General features: G+C 41.1%; 1 pseudogene across 1 annotated transcript; it reads left to right on the top strand.

The window, feature by feature from the left end:
- Positions 1–18295: 18295 nt before the first annotated feature.
- LOC116556947 lies at positions 18296–18815 on the top strand (annotated as a pseudogene). The gene has a single exon (XR_004271296.1). The product of XR_004271296.1 is annotated as an uncharacterized LOC116556947 (transcript).
- Positions 18816–19031: the final 216 nt, after the last annotated feature.

Here is a 19031-nt window from a genome sequence, read left to right as displayed (position 1 = left end):
CCAGAAGAAGCAAATCCATAGAGACAGATAAGAAATTGGTGGTTGGCAGAAGCTGGGGGGGAGACAGAAACTGAGAGTATCTGCTCATGAGTATTATAATAGGTTTATTTTTGGGGTGATGAAATGTTCTGGAATTTTACAGTGGTGATAGTTACATGACCTTGTGAATACACTGAAGGCCCCAGAAGTTTACACTTTAAAAGTGAGAATTTTATGGTATGTAAATTTTATTTTAATCTGTTAAAGTGTAGGGGCCAAGGGAAAACTTTCTCTTTACCCTCTGAAGTTTCACTGAAAATCAACTGGAAAATGGCATATTCATAAGGGAAAAGACATACAAAATTTGTTAATATGCACCCAAGAGTCATACAAAATAGGAAAACTCAAAGAGAGGGCCAGATGGTTGATACTTTTATACCATCTTGAAGTTACAGAAAGAATAGGGGCTTGGAACATGGCAAGACACATTATGGGGGGGAGAAAGAAGGAAGGCATGGGGCAAAGGCAGTCTTGTGTTGCAGATGAAACCTCACATGTAGCAGCTCTCAGAAAGAATAGACAGCAGGCTGTGGTTGAGTTAACCTTTTCAAGATCTGGACATACCAATGCAGATTTTCTCTGCAGATGCAAATCTCCTTCCTGCAAAACGCATCTTTTGGCTATTCTGTGTTTCTTGCCACTGTGACTAGTTATCTTGAAATATGTCAAAGAAGTATATTTTGGGGTAAAATATTTTGGAATGGCTCATTTAAAAGTATACAAAAAAAGTGAAAAGGCATCATTTTCTAAGTGCGCTTACTCTATTGTATGTTTGTGTGGTGTGTGATTGTTAAACATTAATTTTAATTATAATGCTAAAATATAGAATTAAAATGTTAATATTTCTAAACAAGTACGACATCAAAGTTAGTTATCTTTGCTCAAGCACTAAACCTGACATTGCAGTAAGCTTTTAAGGATTCATCATTCCCAAATAATTAGTAGTAAAGGGAACAGTAACTAATGTGTAATGAACAAAGCAGTTCTGTAGCACATTGTCAAATATATATATGTATTCTCTTTGGTATATAGCTTATCTCGCTTGTGCTTCTCTGAAGGTTTGTGTTATCCAGTGGGGAGGGAGGCAGAGTGGAAGGAGCAGAGAGGGGAAGAAAGGACAAAAGAAAAGAAGAGGAGAATTAAATAGTATTAAAGCTCATCCCTGATTTCTACCTTAGGGCTGTTGCTGTTTTTCTCTAGCAGCTAATTGAGATTAAGCATTTAGGCTGCAAAGTATTCTGTAAATTATTTCACAGTATTAATTTGTACTGGTTGAAATGCATATACAACAGTTTAAAAGGAGACCGCAAAACCGAGAGAAAAATAAACTGCTTTGCACAAGAAAGAAACAGGAAATTAATGGTGAGGGGCACACAGTTGAAAACAGCTTAAAGAGAAGAGGGAGAACCTATGGAAAAAGCAGGATCCTGGTAAAATAGTGAGAAATCTGGCTCTGTAGGGGGTATTAGAATGCAGAGGGACTTTTTAAGAATGTAAAGTTTAAGTCACTTGCTGAGTGATACTACAATTAACATCACTTTGGCAGACTTCAAGGGAAAACAGGTGATGTTATATTGCAATACTAATATTATAATCATGAAGTTTAAACCACTTATATCTTTAGAAGAAAACTAAAAAACAAAACTATGAAAACCAATAGCTACAACAATTTGTTAAAAGACAGGCAATATAAAAGAGCAAATTGTGACATCAAAAATTCAAAATTTGGGAAAGGAGGCAGTTAATGTGTGCAGTGTTTTGTTTGTCTCTTTCTTTTTTTGCAATCAAAGTTAAATTCTCCAATTAAAAGACAGAGTGGCTGAATTTAAAAAAATCGGCACACCTAATTATATGCTGCCTACAAGAAACTCACTTCACCTACAAAGACACACACAGATTGAAAGTGAACGGATGGAAAAAGAAATAAATGAAAGGCAATTTATTTGCTTCCAAGATACAATGATAAAACAGACATTGGTCAACCTTCCTGTCAGGTCTGACCACACCGTGGACGCATGACGACTCCTGTGACCCCCACGTACACCTCTTGAGGGCCTCTGGAATTAGAAAACCTGAAGTAGCTGGAAGGAAGAACAATTAACCCCTGCAGCACCTAACTAATCTGAGACATTCTTCTATAGTTTCTTATTCCGGCCTCAGTTGACAAGGTCATTGGACTTTGTAGCTGATCTTGGCCAACCTCATAACTCCACACCCTATGACCCTCTCCCAGCTTGCAAACCTACAGCTCCCTCCCAGCTTGCAAAAAATTGCCAACTGTAACTTCTGTAACTTTCCGCTGCCTACCCCAAACATATAAAACCAACTCCTATACCTCCACCCTTCGCTGACACCCTTTTTGGCCTCAGCCCACCTGCACCCAGGCAAGTCAACAGTCATGTTGCTCACACAAAGCCTGTTTGGGGGAGTCTATTCATTCAAAGGGTGCATTTTAACAATTCCTATTCCAAAAGGAAAAAATCAGCCAAAAAGGGTGGTAACAGGCCCCATGCAAATATGGAACTCAGCAGAGCAAATATTACAGTTTAAAACTCTAAAATAATCCCTCTTGCTTGCACGTTCTGTATCCAAGGCACACTGGTGAGGGGGTGGGAAGCCAAGGCCTTGGGCAGCCCTGTTTCCATGACTTTCCTAGATGTAGCTTACATGGTTGTTCTCACGGGTTGGAATTAAATGGCTTTGACTTTTCCAGGCTGAGGGTACACATTGCCAGTGGCTCTATAACTCAGGTTTGGAAGGCAGTGGCCCTGCTCCCACAACTCCACTAGACAGTTCCCCAGTGGGGATTCTGTGAAGGCTCCAATCCTATATTTCTGCTCAGCATTGTCCTAGTAGTCTTGCCATGGGGACTTTCCACAGGAGTAGTCTTTCTTGTGTAGTCTTCTGCCTGAGCACCCAGGCTTTCTGATATATCCTCTGAAATCTAGGTGGCAGGTGCCAATTCTCCACCACCACACCTGCATTCTGCACAGCTGCAGACCTAACACCACATGGAAGCTGCCAAGGCTTATGGCTTGTGCCCTTTGGAGCAGTGGCTCCAGCGGTACCAGGGGCTACTTGACCCGTGGCTGGAGCCAGAGTGGCCAGGATGTGGAGAGCAGAATGCCCAGGTGGCAAAGGACAGCACCACCCTGAGCCTGGCCCTCAAAACCATTCTGTCTTCCTAGGCCTCTGGGCCTGTGTTGGGAGGCTCAGCCTTGAAAATTTCAGAAATGCTTTTGAAATTGTCTTTTTTCTGTTGTCTTGACTATTAGCACCTGCCTGCTTATATCTCTGCAAATTCCTGTGGTAAGTGCTGTCTTCCCAACACCGTTGGATTGCCCTCTTAAAAATGCTCTTTTCTTTTCTAACATGTGGCCAGGATGTAAATTTTCCAAAATTTTCCACTCTGTTTCCTTTTTCTCTACCAGTTTACCATAAGCAATGAGAAGTAACCACACAGCAGCCTGAGTGCTTTGCTGCTCAGAAAGATCTTCTCTCAGATACCCTAGGTCACCACTCTTAAGTTCAGCCTTCCACAAAGCCCTAGAGCATACACACAATGTAGTCAAGTTTTCTGCTTCTTTGCTAGGAGTAGCAAGGGTGACTGTTGCAGTTCCCAATTAGTTCCTCATTTACATTGAGACTTCATCAGTATGGCCTTTCCTGCCCATATTTCCATCAGCATTTTGATCACAACCACTTAACTAATCTCTAAAAATTCCAGACTTTTAAAAAGACTCTAAAAAATTCCAACTTATCTTTTTCTGAGCCCTCCAGACTCTTCCCATCTCTGCCCATTATCCAGTTCAAAAGCCCCTTCAGAATTTTTCAGGTATTTTTTTTTAACACTCCACTTGTGGATAACCATTTTTTGTCTTAATCTGTGTAGCTGTAAAGGAATACCTGAGGCTGAGTAATTTGTAAAGAAGAGAGGTTTATTTAGGTCAATGTTCTGCAGGCTGTACCAGAAGAATGGTGAGAACATCTGCTTCTGATGAGGGCCTCAAGAAGCTTTCGATAATGGTGGAGGGTGAAGGGGAGCCAACATGTGCAGATCACATGACAAGAGAGGAGGCAAGTGAGGGGAGGAGGTGCCAGGCTGTTTTCAACAACCATTTCATAGGAGAAATCTTATGGGAACTAATATAGTGAGAAGTCACTCAGTACCACAAGGATGACACCAAGCCATTCAAGAGGAATCTACCTCTATGATCCAAACGTTCCCATTAGGCTCTAGCTCTAACTTTGGGATCAAATTTTGACATGAAGTCTGAAGGGTCAAATATCCAAACTATAGTAGGGTAGATTGATAGGTGACAAAATTGGAAAATGGCCTTTCTAAAATTGGAAAATAGCCAACTTTGAATTTCATATTGTAATCAACAGATGAGGGTAGCAGGTGAGGAGTGCATCTTGTCATAGTCTGCTCAGGCTGCTATAACCAAATACCAAACCAGTATTTTTGACTTAAACAACAGACATTTATTTCTCACAGTTTTGGAGGCTGGGAAATCCAAGACCAACATGCTGACACATTTGATTCTTGGTGAGGGTCCAATACCTGGCTTGCACATCATGATCTTCTCAGAGTATCCTCACCTGACAAAGAGAGAATACTCTGGTGTCCCTTTTTCTCTTGTAAGGGCGGTCTCTACCTTCATTGTCTTATCTAAACCTAACTGTCTCCCAAAGGCCTCAATTTCTAATACCATCACATTGGAGGTTAGGGCATCATATTTATGGATGTGGGGAGGCACACTAATGTTCAGTCTATAAGTTGGCAACTGAGTTTGCTATATCTTATTAGAGCAATAGTTGACCATCCAGAATAGCTATCCTGTAGGCATTTGTGTGCACCAGCATGGTACTCAGAAAAGACTTACCTACGTTCAAGATTTGGGTTTTTTAGGTCATCAACCTAAAGATGGTGGTTTAAACCAAAGAAATACCTAAGGTGATGCATGTAGAGAGTATAAAGTGAACAAAGAATACGGCCAAAACCACTGGATACTCCAAGGGACACGGAGAGAAAGGAATCTGCTTAGGAAAGTAGAAGATACTGTTTGAAAATGAGGAGGAGAAGGGGAATGTGGAATCAAAGAAGTAAGAGCAGATAATTCAAAGATCAGGGAAGGGCTGGAAGATTAGTGTGCAGGCACAGTCCTTCCAATTCGCCAACTATTTTGCTTACAATTTTGTCATCTGATCATTCCAGATGCTAGTAACCTGATGGCAGAAAAATGCAAAAGTATCTTCACTCAGCCTCTTTTCAATTCAGACTTTGCTACTTTTTGTGTCACTGTCAGAGGCATTTGAACCAGAGTGACTCCATTTTAAGTGAGGGCTAAGAAAATGAGGCTGGGATTTGCAGGCTGCATTCCCAGAAAGGCATTCCTTGCCTCTAGATGTCTTTGGTTAAGGAAACAAATTAATAATGTTTACTAAACAGACTCAGACTTGGGCGTGTCCAAATATTCCGAAAGCTGGATAACAAAGCCATTCCTATTTTTGCTTTAAAGATAATAACATCGATTCTTGCAGAATATAGGACTTAAGAAAATTAATCCTTTATCACAAATCTTGTAGCAGAACACATCTCCCCATCTATACGAGCATTGTACTCAGGGCAGGTGCATTTCTCCTCTTACTTTCAGGAATGTCCTACTCTGTCTATGGAGCAGTGGTTCTTTCACTACTTTACTCTCTTAATAAACTTGCTTTTACTTTGCGCTGCAGGCTCGCCCTGAATTCTTTCTTGCATGAGATCCAAGAACCCTCTCTTGGGGTCTGGATCCAGACCCCTTTCCTGTAACATTTTTCTGGAAAAACCCAAAGAGACTATAGTGAGGAAATCTTCGACCTGAAGGCTAACTTTGGGTAAGTGGTGGGGTCCTGTAACATCTTTCTAGTGAACACGGAAAGGGTTATAGAGCAAAAACCCTGACCCAATGGCTACCTTTGGCTAAGTGGTGGGGTCTTGTAACATCACTAACAGCAAATCATTTAGCCCTTCAGAACCACAGTGTTGTCACCTACAAATGGAAATATTTCTAGCAACATCTTCTCCTTCACAGAGTTGTTGTGAACATTGGGTAAAATCATATTGTGCAAAGTGATAATATTTCAAAAGTCTGCTAAGCTGCAATACCTCAACTAAGAAGGGCTCATTATCATTCATAATCACATTTATGGATGACTAATTCTCATCACATTCCTCTCGGAGATGGAACGTGTGCTTGAGTGATCTCAGGAAATGTCCATGGCAGGAATCACAAAGCTGGACATCAGAAGGAAGCTGAGAAGGGGGTGACAACAAAGGACAGGGGGTGTTGAAGAGGAAATTTGTCCAGGACCAGAATTACTGGGAACATGAATTTACAGCATTCCAAAGTCCCTACAGTTTAATGAAAGGAGAGGCGGTCCTTTGAACTCAGGTTTTAAAGATGTTACATTTAAAAGGCACGTGCAACAGAATAAGCCCTTTCAAAAAACAATCGCTTAAGTGTGGCACAATTATCAGCAGGTTTTCTATGTTAAATATATATTCTGAAAATAGAAAGGACATTTCATAAAACCTTTTCTCTAACCAAACAATCAAGAAGCAAGTGATACAGCTCTCAGACCTTTAGATGACAATTACTGAACTTGGGGAGGAGAAATGTTTCTTCCCCTGGGAACTCTAAAATTACTGGTAACATGACTATGGAAAATGTGTCAAATAAACTAAAGCACCAGCTTCAGAGACTGCAAGTCATTGGCTTCCCTGTGAAAATATCAAATATTTTATAGTTACTTGGCCAAATGTATGCTCACATTAGATAAAGAGAAATACTATAATATTTTTCATTTCTCCTGCTCTGCCTTGATTATTAACATAATGCAAATAAAATGAAAGTGGTAGGTAGGAGAGAGTGCAGACTAGATGCCTTTATGGTCTAATTAGTTTTGATGAAGGCAGTTGCTATAACAGACTTTCCCATTCAGGAGTTGAAGTCTTCCAGCCTTGGAGGAGCAAAAGAAATCTTTGGTGTCGAAATAAATGAAATAAAGAAAACAAGAAGAATAAGGAGATGCTCTGCTAAGTGGAGGATTCTAAGAGCCGCATTTTCTTCCATTTGTTTACTCATTCATAAAAGGAATTCGCACATCAATTATTTATTAAATCTTTTAATATGCCAGACACATGGAGGGAGACGTGTTGCAGGGAGAGCAGGAGGGAGGTGGATGGGACCCTTGCTCTCAGGAAGCTTCCAATCTAGGAGAGAAGACTTCTGTTAAATAATGAAACAAAGCACCACATCACTGTTTGGATAGAGAACGGGTATTGAAGGGAGATGAACAGAAACTCAATTGGGACTATGTATACTACACTGATGTCTTCAACCTCCTCTTTTCCTCAGATTACTATATGCCTCCATGCTCTTGATTCTCTGTCTTCCTTTCCCTCTCTTCCAGCCTTCCACTGATTTTAAAACAACGAAAAAAATGGGTGGGAGAGCTTTGGGTTGTGTGTCAGAAGCTGAAGAAACTCCTTAGTTCAGCGTAAAATCAAGTGATAGCTTCTGTGGCAGCCAAAGTGAATCTGTCAGACTACTAACCTTCATGGTCTACACTGCGCTTTGTTGTAATTAACCTTAAGTGGTTTGGGTAAATCACTTTAATTTGTTACATGTTAGCAGAATCAAACTGCTCTTTTTTGCTTCATCTTCTCTTTGCCTTTTAGTTTAATCTTATCACTAACATCATAGCTGATGCTAGGAAACTATCAGTGTAAGCCCCTGTTTGATACTATCTGAAATTCCTTCCACATGGAAAGAAAGGGGTGTGATGTCTCCTATCTCAACATGACAGCCGGAATGAATGAGTCTGAAGAGTCTCTTTCCAAGCACTTTTGGTATTTTTAATTTCTCATGCTTTTTCTTGAAGAGGGCCCCCAAATCCTGGATCTACCCTTAAATGATATTCTGACTAAAAAAGTATATAACCCATAAGAATAAAAAATGTTGACTGAACTATATTGATATCATATCAGTGGGACAACAGAGTAAAAGACATATTTGTGGGTGAGACAGAGCAATAAAGGGAAGAAAAGGCATAGAAACAAACATACCTGGGCTGGGCACAGTGGCTCATGTCTATAATGCCAGCCCTTTGGGAGGCAGAGAGGAGGATCCCTTGAGCTCAAGAGTTGGAGACTAGCCTGAGCAACATGTCGAGGCCCGGTATCTACAAAAAATTTAAAAAAATAGTCAGGTGGAGTGATGCACACCTGTAGTCCCAGCTACTCAGGAGGCTGAGGAAGGAGGACCACTTGAGCCAGGAGGTTGAGGCTGCAGTGAGCTGTGATCACACCACTGCACTCCAGCCTGTGTGACACAGCAAGACCCTGTCTCACAATAGATAACTTACTGTTTTATTTTATCTTTGCTTGGGATGGAGCATTCCTCAAACATCCAATGAATATTTGTTGTGCACTCCTCTGTGCCAGGCACTGTTCGAGAAAAATGAGATACATCAGGAAACAAATCAATCAATAATGCCTGCCTTGTGGAGCTCACGTTCTGGCAAGGCAAGATAGATAATAAACACTAGGCATAATAAGCAAGCATATATTGCATTAGAAGGTGATAAATATGACAAGGCGATTGAGAGTTTGGGGTGAGTAACAGCAGAGAAGATTTGAACAACACAATCAACCAACAAGACAGATGCCTTACTCTGTGTGTGAATACGCCAGCCGCAACAGCAGCAGTCACATTTTTTTCTTGCACTCATAAAATTTCAAGGTAAACTGTGTCCTGGACAGTAAAATGAACTTTGATCATTAAAAAGAGCAGGAAGATTTTGGCTTTTACTGAGAATGAATTGAGGCTCATTGCAGGGTGTTGAACAAGAGGGACCTTGTAAGGCTGTTCAGGTTATTAGTTTCCTCTTGCGGGGAAAGACAGGCGCAACGCTAGAGGCTGAGACATCAGTGAAGAGGCTGTTGCCAACACCTGGGTGAGAGATGGTGGTGGTTTTGGGTCAAGGTCTTAGCTTTGAAGGCAATAAGAGTGGCCCAATTGTGCTAACGTTCAGGGAAGTATAATACAAAATTGTTTTAATGTTGCTATCATTTGAACTAACACATGGAATAGTAACATACCACATCTCAGAAGAGAAGCACTGTTATGTCTTACATGACACAGCTTGAATTACCTTTCCCAAATAAAAATTAGTAAGGGTTACACCTCAAGAGGTTAGTAAAAGGTAATTGCTTTATATTTAATTTTTCTGAATTCAATTATTCTGTCTTGGCAAAATCAGACAAAAGGAGGAGTTGCTCAAAGAGGAGGAAACAAATTATTTAAATTGGGTCACAATTCTGGCCTGCCGTTTCACTAAATGACCACGACATGAAAAGGAAGTCTGCTCTTCTCAGATCAGGCCTGTCAACACGAGGCTGTTTCAAAATGTGGCCTTTTGGTGTAACATGGTCCCTATGAGCAAACCTGCTATACTACTTGATGTTCAATCAGAGAAACAACAATTTGTTTTAATGTGGAAGGAAAAATCGACAGTGCTAGACATATTGAGAGGTGGGCTGTGGGTCTCCAAAAAGGTAACTTCCTAAGGACTTTCAAGGACTAGTTAAGTTTAAATTCATTTTTCTTACTGATCATCAAATCTAATCACTAAGTAGCAACATAAGTTCCCTGTATTGAGAGGAATGTGTCTGGCACATTAAAGGGTTCAATAAATAATTGATGTGTGAATTCCTCTTCAGTCTCACCATTAATATTGTATCCCACGTGCTAGTATATTAATTTATTCAATACTCAGAATAAGTCTGTGTACTTATATTTATACATCCATCCATCCATACTATCCTATGAACTTCTCATTTCACTTATGAAGGAGCTGAGGAACAGAGAGATTTAACAACTTGTCAGTATCATACATCTGGTAAGAGTAGAGCTTGTGTTTCAAACCCAGGCAGTCTGGCTCTGAACTCTGAGCTTCTTTAAGACTAGGATATAATTTTATGAATAAATATTGACTGACTTAATGTTTAAAATTTTTATTTACTTTTATATGGGTGCCAGGGCACAGTGACTGAGGGAGGGGATGCTCAGGGAAGGGCCTGAATATTGACTTTAGCAACCAAAAAGTGGTTACACACTTCCATCCAAAAGAAAAATTCCTTCCTATCTTCTACCAGTCAGTATGAAGGCAATAAATTCACTATGTAGCCAGAAAGGTAATAAAATATTTAAAGATTGAAAAAATAAAAAAAAAGTATAGAACGGCTAGAGTCCTGTTGCTGAGAAAAATGAGAAGCTCTTAAAGGAATTGGCAAAGCTTCATTGGCCTCCTCAGGGGCCCAGAGGTACCCTACTCCTTTCTGGGAATTAGTGATCTGCTTATTCTTCATTCTCCATGTCCCTCCCCACCTAGACTGTGAACATCTCAAAGGGTAGAACTCTGCTGTCTCAGTCGTAATAGAATCTAAAGTGCTTAAGTATTACAGTGCCTGGTACATAGTAAATACTTTCAAATGTGTTGAATGAAATAATAAATGAATGAAAAAGATAATAAAATTGTGATTTATATGGTGACTGAATTTTTGTTCTTCTTTATCTCTCTCTAATAGACCAACAGGCAACCATACATTATTCAGTAACCTTGAGGCTGATGCTTTTCACTCTTACAAGCCCCAGGTAATTATGCAGTCCTGAAAACCCCGCTAAGGGCCTTATGCAAAATCCTCAGATGTTTATCTCTGGGGACTCTAAGTGACCTAAGGCAATTTTTGGTAGCAGTGATAGTGCCATTAAAACCAGCAGAAAGCGGTCACTCTCTTTTCTGTATGTGGCAAACTCACTGTCTTTATTGTCACCTTCATAATAAGAGAAAATACATTTGTTATTGTTGTTGTTTTACTGAAGAGTGTGGATAATGAAAGAGAGGCTAAATTCTTTGCTGACTTCTAATGATGAGCAAAAAAGGTAGTTCAAGTTCAAGGGTGTTTTCTCTGGACAGCGTTTTTCACCTGAGGGCAATCTTTGCTTCTTTGTGAAACCAAACCTGCTAATTGGAATCCCCTTCTGACAATGCCCACATTTGGTCCCTGGAGCCCAATAAGTATCGAGGGCCCCCAGCTATCTAGCAATGCTGGGAACAGGAGGGGAATAAATTAAAGACTCATTCTTCTTCAAAGTTGGGAGTTCAGGCATTTAAAAACATCAAAAATATGTGCTAGGTCATTTAATAATTTACTTCCTGAAGTACATTCTAATTCTAATTGAAATGTATGTTTTACTTAGCACTAGGCAGGAAACTTAGACCCACGCTTTTATTTATTTATTTATTTATTTATATTTATTTTAAAGATGGGGTTTCACCATGATGGCCAGGCTGGTTTTGAACTCCTGACCTCAGATGATCCACCCACCTCGGCCTCCCAAAGTGCTAGGATTACAGGCATGAGCCACCGCGCCTGGCCTAGACCCATACTTTTAAAGGTATCTCTTTGAGATCCGCTTGCTTTAGCTTTATTGAATAGTTTTGCCTTCAGCTTCATAACTTTGTATTATAGTTCATATAGTCTTTATAAAGATAACAATTCTTATAAATCTGGCATAGGCTTAGTTTTTTTCCCTGGGCTTTGCTCACTCTCAGAATTCAGATGCATGACTTTGGAACAGAAAGTGAACATGCATGCTTTGCAGATGATTCTGACTTCAATACATGGCTATCATGTTGTACATTTTAAAAATTATATTTAATGCAGTGAATTCAACTGCTTTCCATATGGTTTGATTTTGGGTTTCCCCCCCCTTCCAATCCCATGCAAGTTAGTTCTTCCCCTTCTATTTCACAGCCTTGTGGGGGTATGTTCATCAGGGTCAGAGCATGACAACATGTCAGCTTGCACATTGTATATAGCTAGCACTCTTTTAGCTAGAAGCAACACTAGCTGGCTAAAACAATTGGGACAATTATTATCTCACTAAATAGAAAGTTCAGAGTCAGGGCAAGCTCCAAGTTTAATCAGCAGCCCATAATGTCACCAAATCCCTAGTTTTTTTCTCTCCATTCTACTAATTTCAACATCAATTTCATCCAAAGCCTGGTTCCCCTCATAAATTCCAAGAAGGCTCACGGGTTAACGAGACCTTTATTCTTTCTTGTTCCTGCCAGCAGAAGAGAGAAAGATGACCTTTGCCAACAGGCAAGGTCTTTGCTATCAGCCTAGTTGGGCCATCATAGATCCCATACCCATCATAGTGGTCAGGGGAACGTGAATAGGTTTTGACCGTCAATGTCCAATATGGTGGCCACTAGCCATAAAAGGCTACTGAGCCCTTGAAATATGGCTAGTCCAAAATGACACGCACTGTACGTGAAAAAGATACACTGGATTTTAAAAACGTAATATGAAAAAAAGAATGTTATATGTCTCATAATTTCTATATTGATTATGTTGACAGGATATTTCAGACAGATTAAATAAAATACATTATTAAAGTTAATTCACCTGTTTCTTTTTACTTTTTTAAAAATGTGACTACTAGAAACCTTTAAATTACATATATGGCTTCCTGTATTTCTGTCGGACTGTGTTAGCTAACTAACTGAGATTCCCTCTGAAGTGGGGGTGAGGTACACACTTGAATGCAATTTAAGGGTTCTCAGAAAAAGGAAAGGAAGAATCAGGGTTAAATAAGCAGCGGCATGGTCTACTTCCTCTGGAGGACAATTTTTTAAATTTCTATTTTGTCGTTCTTATTCTAATTTCTAATTGGTGGCTGGAGGATATAAGAAAATCAGTAGTAACATTTGGGTTTTACTGGGGACCAGGCCAGCCAGTTTTATTCCAAAGTATGTACTATGTGTGGTTTTTGCGACAGCAGAGATGTCATATACTATTCTTGATTTCCAAGTAAGTTCACTGGGAACAATGCTGGATCGAGCTCACAGGCCTGAATCCTTTTCCACTGCTTAGTCTTAAACAATTTTAGTTTGTTTCATGTTCAGCATTTATTCGGTTATTAAAGCAATATGTAACAGTGGCACTAAATGTATAAAAATTACTAATACATTGTGGGGCACAGGAGACTTTTCCTGGTGTCAGTTGCTTGTTGCTTTCTGCTCTACACAATTTCTCTTTTTTCTCCTTTTTGTGTCTTGCCTTACACTCATAGACAGAAGGACTCTTTTTACATTCACCTTGTTGTAAGGTAAGCTCTCTCTCTGTTTCACAGCTAATTGTGTAACTAAGAACAAGGTTCAGTAGAGTTTATGGAATAATTAGAAAGCCTATAGACATTAGTGAAGAAAAATCAGCATGAATTCTTAACCAAATTGTATGTTATTGTCAAGATGGCCAATTGTAAACCAAGACTCTTGAGAAAAGTCTCTCGTCATCAAAGGTATGTATGCAGGGCAGGACTATATTCTACTTTAGGTTCAACTCACCCCTGGGCTGGTATTATCCTTGCACACAGCAGCACAGCCTATACCAGGAGCTGTACAATTGGAATACTCCTGGGCCAGGCACGGTGGCTCACACCTGTAATCCCAGCACTTTGGGTGGCTGAGGCAGGAGGATCACCAGGTCAGGAGTTCGAGATCAGCCTGGCCAACATGGAGAAACCCTGTCTCCACTAAAAATACAAAAAAAAAAAAAAAAAGAAATAGCGAGACATGGTGGCAGGAGCCTGTAATCCCAGCTGCTTAGGAGGCTGAGGTAGGAGAATCACTTAAACCCAGGAGGCAGAGGTTGCAGTGAGATGAGATCGTGCCATTGCACTTCAGCCTGGGCAACAAGAGCAAGACTCCATGGAAAGAAAGAGAGAAAGAGAGAGAAGGAAGGAGGGAAGAAAGGAAGGAAGGGAGGAAAGAAGGAAGGAAGGAAGTAAAGAAGGAAGGAAGGAAAGAAAGAAGGAAGGAAGGAAGGAAGGAAGGAAGGAAGGAAGGAAGGAAGGCAGGCAGGCAGGCAGGCAGGCAGGCAGGCAGGCAGGCAGGCAGGCTTCTACAGCAGTTACTAAATAACCACTGTCCAAAACCCCCACATTCCTTTCTAACCACCCTTGCTCTTCTGGCCTCTCCCCCTGAAATCTGGCAGGAAAGATGCAGAAACTCTTGATGCCAAAGGGACCTCTAGGACTCAGTGCTTTTGAGTACAGAGTGACAAGGTGAAAATATTTTTATTGTGGAAGATAGATCTTGGAAAAAATGGACTAGCCACAGAAAATCATTGAGGATGCTCTGTGAAACAGTGTAAGCCAACGAAGCCTCAGAATCACCGAGAGAGGTTTAAGCCACAGATTCCTGGGATCCCTCCCCAGGGCTGCTGCTTTAGAAGATTTAGGGAATCTGAGAATTTGTATTTTAAGTTTCCAGGTAATGCTACTGGTCTTAGTGCCACATTTTGAGAATCGCAGTTCTGAACCAAAAACATTCACAATACATTAGACTCATCTAGAGAGTGTTTTATAAACACCCATGCCCACATCTCACCTCCAAAAAAGAAAAAAAAATTAGGTTTTAATTAGTCTGGGGCAAAGCCTGGGCATTAACATTTTGTAAGAGTGATTCTATCATGTTGCCAATTTTGAGAACCACTTATCTAAACAGGGATTCTGGAATGTGGCTCTTTATCAGAATTACCCAGGGAGCTTATTAAATAGATTCCTGGGTACCACCCCAGATAAAGGACATCTAGAGTGGGGCCCTGGCATTCTTATCCTTGATCTTCACAGGCTGGCCACTCTGATGCAGATGGTTCCCACACTGGCTTTTGGGAACTGCTGTTCTGGAAAGACAAATAAGGATGCAAATCCTAAAAACAAAGTATGAGGAGTGGCAATAAACGCGAGTTCCTAGGATTCTCTGACTGCTTAGATGGGCAGATCATGGAATGGAATTGAAGCCCGGAGGGTGGGAAATCTATGTAGGGTGACAACAAAGCCTTGTGTGGCTGTCAGGGTGTGGCCATAGAAAACTGCTGGTTGCACAAAAAGCCACCATTTGAATCGCTTATCTTCCCGCCGACAACCTGCCACATCGAGACATCCCATCTTATCAAAACCTGACAATTAGTGGGTGCTAATTGATGCTGACTAAGCCCTAGGAGGCTCAGGTCTCTAACACAGTGTAGCAGCTGTTAATTTTCACTGAGAAACAATAACAACCAAGGCAGCCAAACTCTTGTATTCTTCCCACGGGTAAATGACACAGAAAGCCAAATGGTCATCAGAAAGTTGCTGGGTAGAGATGGAATCAGAGCAGAGAGGAGTTAATTGCATGATTCAAAATGTTTTTGGGGATCAGGTTGTGGTAACTGGGTGCCTCCTTCTCTACAAGTAAATATTTGGAGGAGTCTGAAAAGACAGTATCTAATGGGCACAGCCAGTATTTGGCACAGTGACTCAGCTAGGTTTATGCTCCACCATCCACAGGCTAATTAACTCATTAAGCCTTTAGATATATGAATATCCTCAATCAAATGTGTCTCATCTTGCTCAGCCAGGAGTCCTGTGTTTCTTAGGGTGATTTTGCATCTCTGTCACCTGAACAATGATGTAGTTTATAGTTTAGTTCTCAGAGGACAATTCCATTTTTCTTAATACTACGTTCTGGAATGGTAGTATTAAGGAAAAATACTGTTGCTATACACAGTTCAACTTCACTACTTTAGCAATGATTACAGTAGTCTTATTTTATAAGGCAGAATTAGAGGCTAATATTTTAATTATTTTTGTGTTATTTCAAAGCATTATATACTGTCATGATTAAGAGAAGACCTAGTTAACCCTGAGCATATGAAACCTTTATGATCAGATCATGAGGCCACAATACCTGGGTCACTTCTCACCTACTAAGAGCTTCCTCGAAAAGCAGGCAGGCAACTGTAAGTAGATAACAGACTTAAGCTCTGCAAGTGTGCCTGCCAACCTAAACCTGCAAAGTCATGGCAAAAGTCCCAACCATATTTCAGCTTTACAGCTATGTTGATGATGAAACAGGCTCTTTGTGAGAGCCAAAAGTAGAACAAAGCATTTTTATCATGCTTGATAAACAAGAGAAATAAATCGAAACCATAGCATGTGGTTGGCTTCTTGAGAGGAGGAAAGGAGCGGGAGTGGTTGGATGTGGACTCTCCAAATGCACATTTGTTGCTTCGTGACATCAGGAGCAGCCCTTTACCAGGAGCGGGAAGAAGACGCAGGTGGGGAATCCTTGAATCTGCTTTCTATAGAAGCAGACAGGATTTATCTTCTCCGACCCCTTGATACTCTTCTATTTATGTCAGGCCTTCTGGGTGACTGTGCTCAGATTCTTATTTAAATCCAATTAAATATGGGACTTGAGTAAACACAGATGTATATCATGCAGAAGATAGTAGTAAAGGATTCTGTATATAGGCCAGAGCAGCTGTATCTTTTCTGCTATTTAAGGTTTGGGTTTTTTCTTAGTATCTTGGGAAGAAAATGTGGCAGTAAATATTGGCGATTTTAGTTTTATACGAAACCAGAGTCTCTTTTTTTTGCTAGTCTTTCCGCTTCGCCTAGGCCAGATTGACTTTATTAAAACAGTCTGATGAGGCCCCTCTCCTTTCAGTGGCTCCCCACTGTCCACAGAGTAAAGTTCATTCCCAGGGGGACCTCAGACTCCCTTCATGGTGGGTTCCTCCTTGGCTACGTAGCCTAACATCCTGCCACTTCTCTGCTCACAAAGAATATTACATCCAGGCTGGGCACGGTGGCTCAGGCCTGTAATCACAGCACTTTGGGAGGCTGAGGTGGACAGATCACAAGGTCAGGAGTTCAAGACCACCCAGTCCAACATAGTGAAACCCCATCTCTACCAAAAATACAAAAAAATTAGCTGGGCGTAGTGGCACATGCCTGTAATCCCAGCTACTCAGGAGGCCTGAAGCAGGAGAATTGTTTAACCTGGTAGGCAGAGGTTGCAGGGAGCAGAGATCAGGCCACTGCACTCCAGCCTGGGTGACAGAGCAAGACTCTGTCTCGAAAAACAAAAAATACATAGAATATTCAATCCAATGTAGACTTCTGGGGTGTCCTCAGTTCAGAGGTATTTTATCTCTGCACACTTTACCTACCTCCTTTACCTTGCCTGAAAATTAGAATCACAGAGTTTGGAGCAAAACTGCCACCCACTGTGGCTCTGGGTCTTTGTTAGTGGTGTGACCTTAGGCAAATTACTTAATCTCTTTGTGCCTCAGTTTTCTCTTGTCCAGTAAAAAGATGGTAGTGGCTATCTCACAAGGTTGTTGGCCTTAAATGAATTAACATGTAAAATATGCAGAGCAGTGCCCGGCACATAGGAAATAGTTAATATTTTTAACTTCTACATATCCTACAAGACTAAACCTAAGCATTATTTTCTGTGGGAAGTCTTACCTGAAAAAGCCTCCCCTCCCCTGTCTGGGAAAGTCAATTTGTTTAAATTCTTCATTTTGTCTGCATCTCCTATCACTGCATTTCTGTCCCTCAACTCCCAATCCACAACCTCCCATCCCCACATCCGTTATCATGTATGCTTGTGTGTGCCTGATCCTCAAGTAGCATTTGAGCTCTGTAAGGAATGGTACTCCATCTTAATAGGCCTATACTTTCTAGTGGGTAGTACAATAACCCCTACATGGCAGCTGTTCAGTGAGTGTCCAACGAAAGCGTAAGAGAGTGCGTAGGAATGGGGCTACACGTACACGGTCTCCGTATTGAACTGTTTCCAGAAAGAAGTTGCTGTGGTTTGATGTGTCCTTTCAAATCTCATGTTGGAATGTGATTCCCAATGTTGGACGGGGCCTGGTGAGGGGTGATTGGATCATGGGGTTGAATCCATCATGAATGGCTTACCACTATCCGCTTGATGACAAGTGAGTTCTTGCTCAGTGGGTTCACCTGAGATCTGGTTGTTTAAAAATTGAAGCCCTCCTCCACCACCGTGCTCTCTCTTGCCATATGATAACGTCAGCTCCCCCTTAGCTCCTTGGGGCCCTCACCAGAAGCAGATGCTAACACTATGCTTCTTGTACAGCCTGAAGAACCATGAGCCAATTAAACCTCTTTTATTTCTAAGTTATCCAGCCTCTGGTATTTCTTTATAGCAAAGCAAAAACAGACTACCACAGAAGGCTACCTGCAAAGTATAAAACTTTAAATTAACTTGAAATTTAATATTTGCATAGTTACTTTTGCCAAAGTAAACCATTAAAAAATCATCACACATGCTTTCTCGACTCCATCTTCATGGTAGCAGCAGATGGGACCGCAGTTCAGTTGCCAGCATGCAGCTCTTTGTCCGCACCCAGGAGCTACACACCCTTGAGGTGACTGGCCAGGAGATGGTTGCCCAGATCAAGGCTCGTGTATCCTCACTGGAGGGCATTGCCCTGGAAAATCAAGTAGTGCTCCTGGTAGGCATGCCCCCGGAGGATGAGGCCACCCTGGGCCAGTGCAGATTGGAGGTCCTGACCACCATAGAAGTAGCAAGCTATATGCTTGGGAGTAAAGTCCCTGGCCCGTGCTGGGAAAGTGAGAGGTCAGACTCCTAGGGTGGCCAAACAGGAGAAGAAGAAGACAGGCCAGACTAAGCGGCGGATGCAGTACAACCAGCGCTTTGTCAACGTTGTACCGACTTTTGGCAAGAAGAAGGGCCCAATGCCAACTCTTAAGTCCTATGTAATTCAGGCTTTGTCTAATCAAAAAGCCACTTGGTTCAGTCCAAAAAAATTATCACACATCACAAGACTTTAGCTTCGTACATCAGCATTTCAGCATGCTGTAAACATAGATGTAGAGTACATCCATCAATGAAAAACTAAATGTGGCACATAACCAGCCTGAGAACGATGTAGGTAACCTTGGTAAGCCACTTAATCTCATTATCATCTAATGTATAAACTAGCAGCAATGATACAATATTTGTCCTTTCTACCATGGGTGGGCAGTATAAGAAGATGAGGCCAAATA

Source organism: Sapajus apella, unplaced genomic scaffold (assembly GCF_009761245.1).
Source record: "Sapajus apella isolate SASKATOON/1434 unplaced genomic scaffold, GSC_monkey_1.0 scaffold1, whole genome shotgun sequence".
Classification (NCBI taxonomy): domain Eukaryota; kingdom Metazoa; phylum Chordata; class Mammalia; order Primates; family Cebidae; genus Sapajus; species Sapajus apella.
Note: the sequence above shows the minus strand (reverse complement) of the source record. Positions and strands in the feature narration are given on the sequence as shown.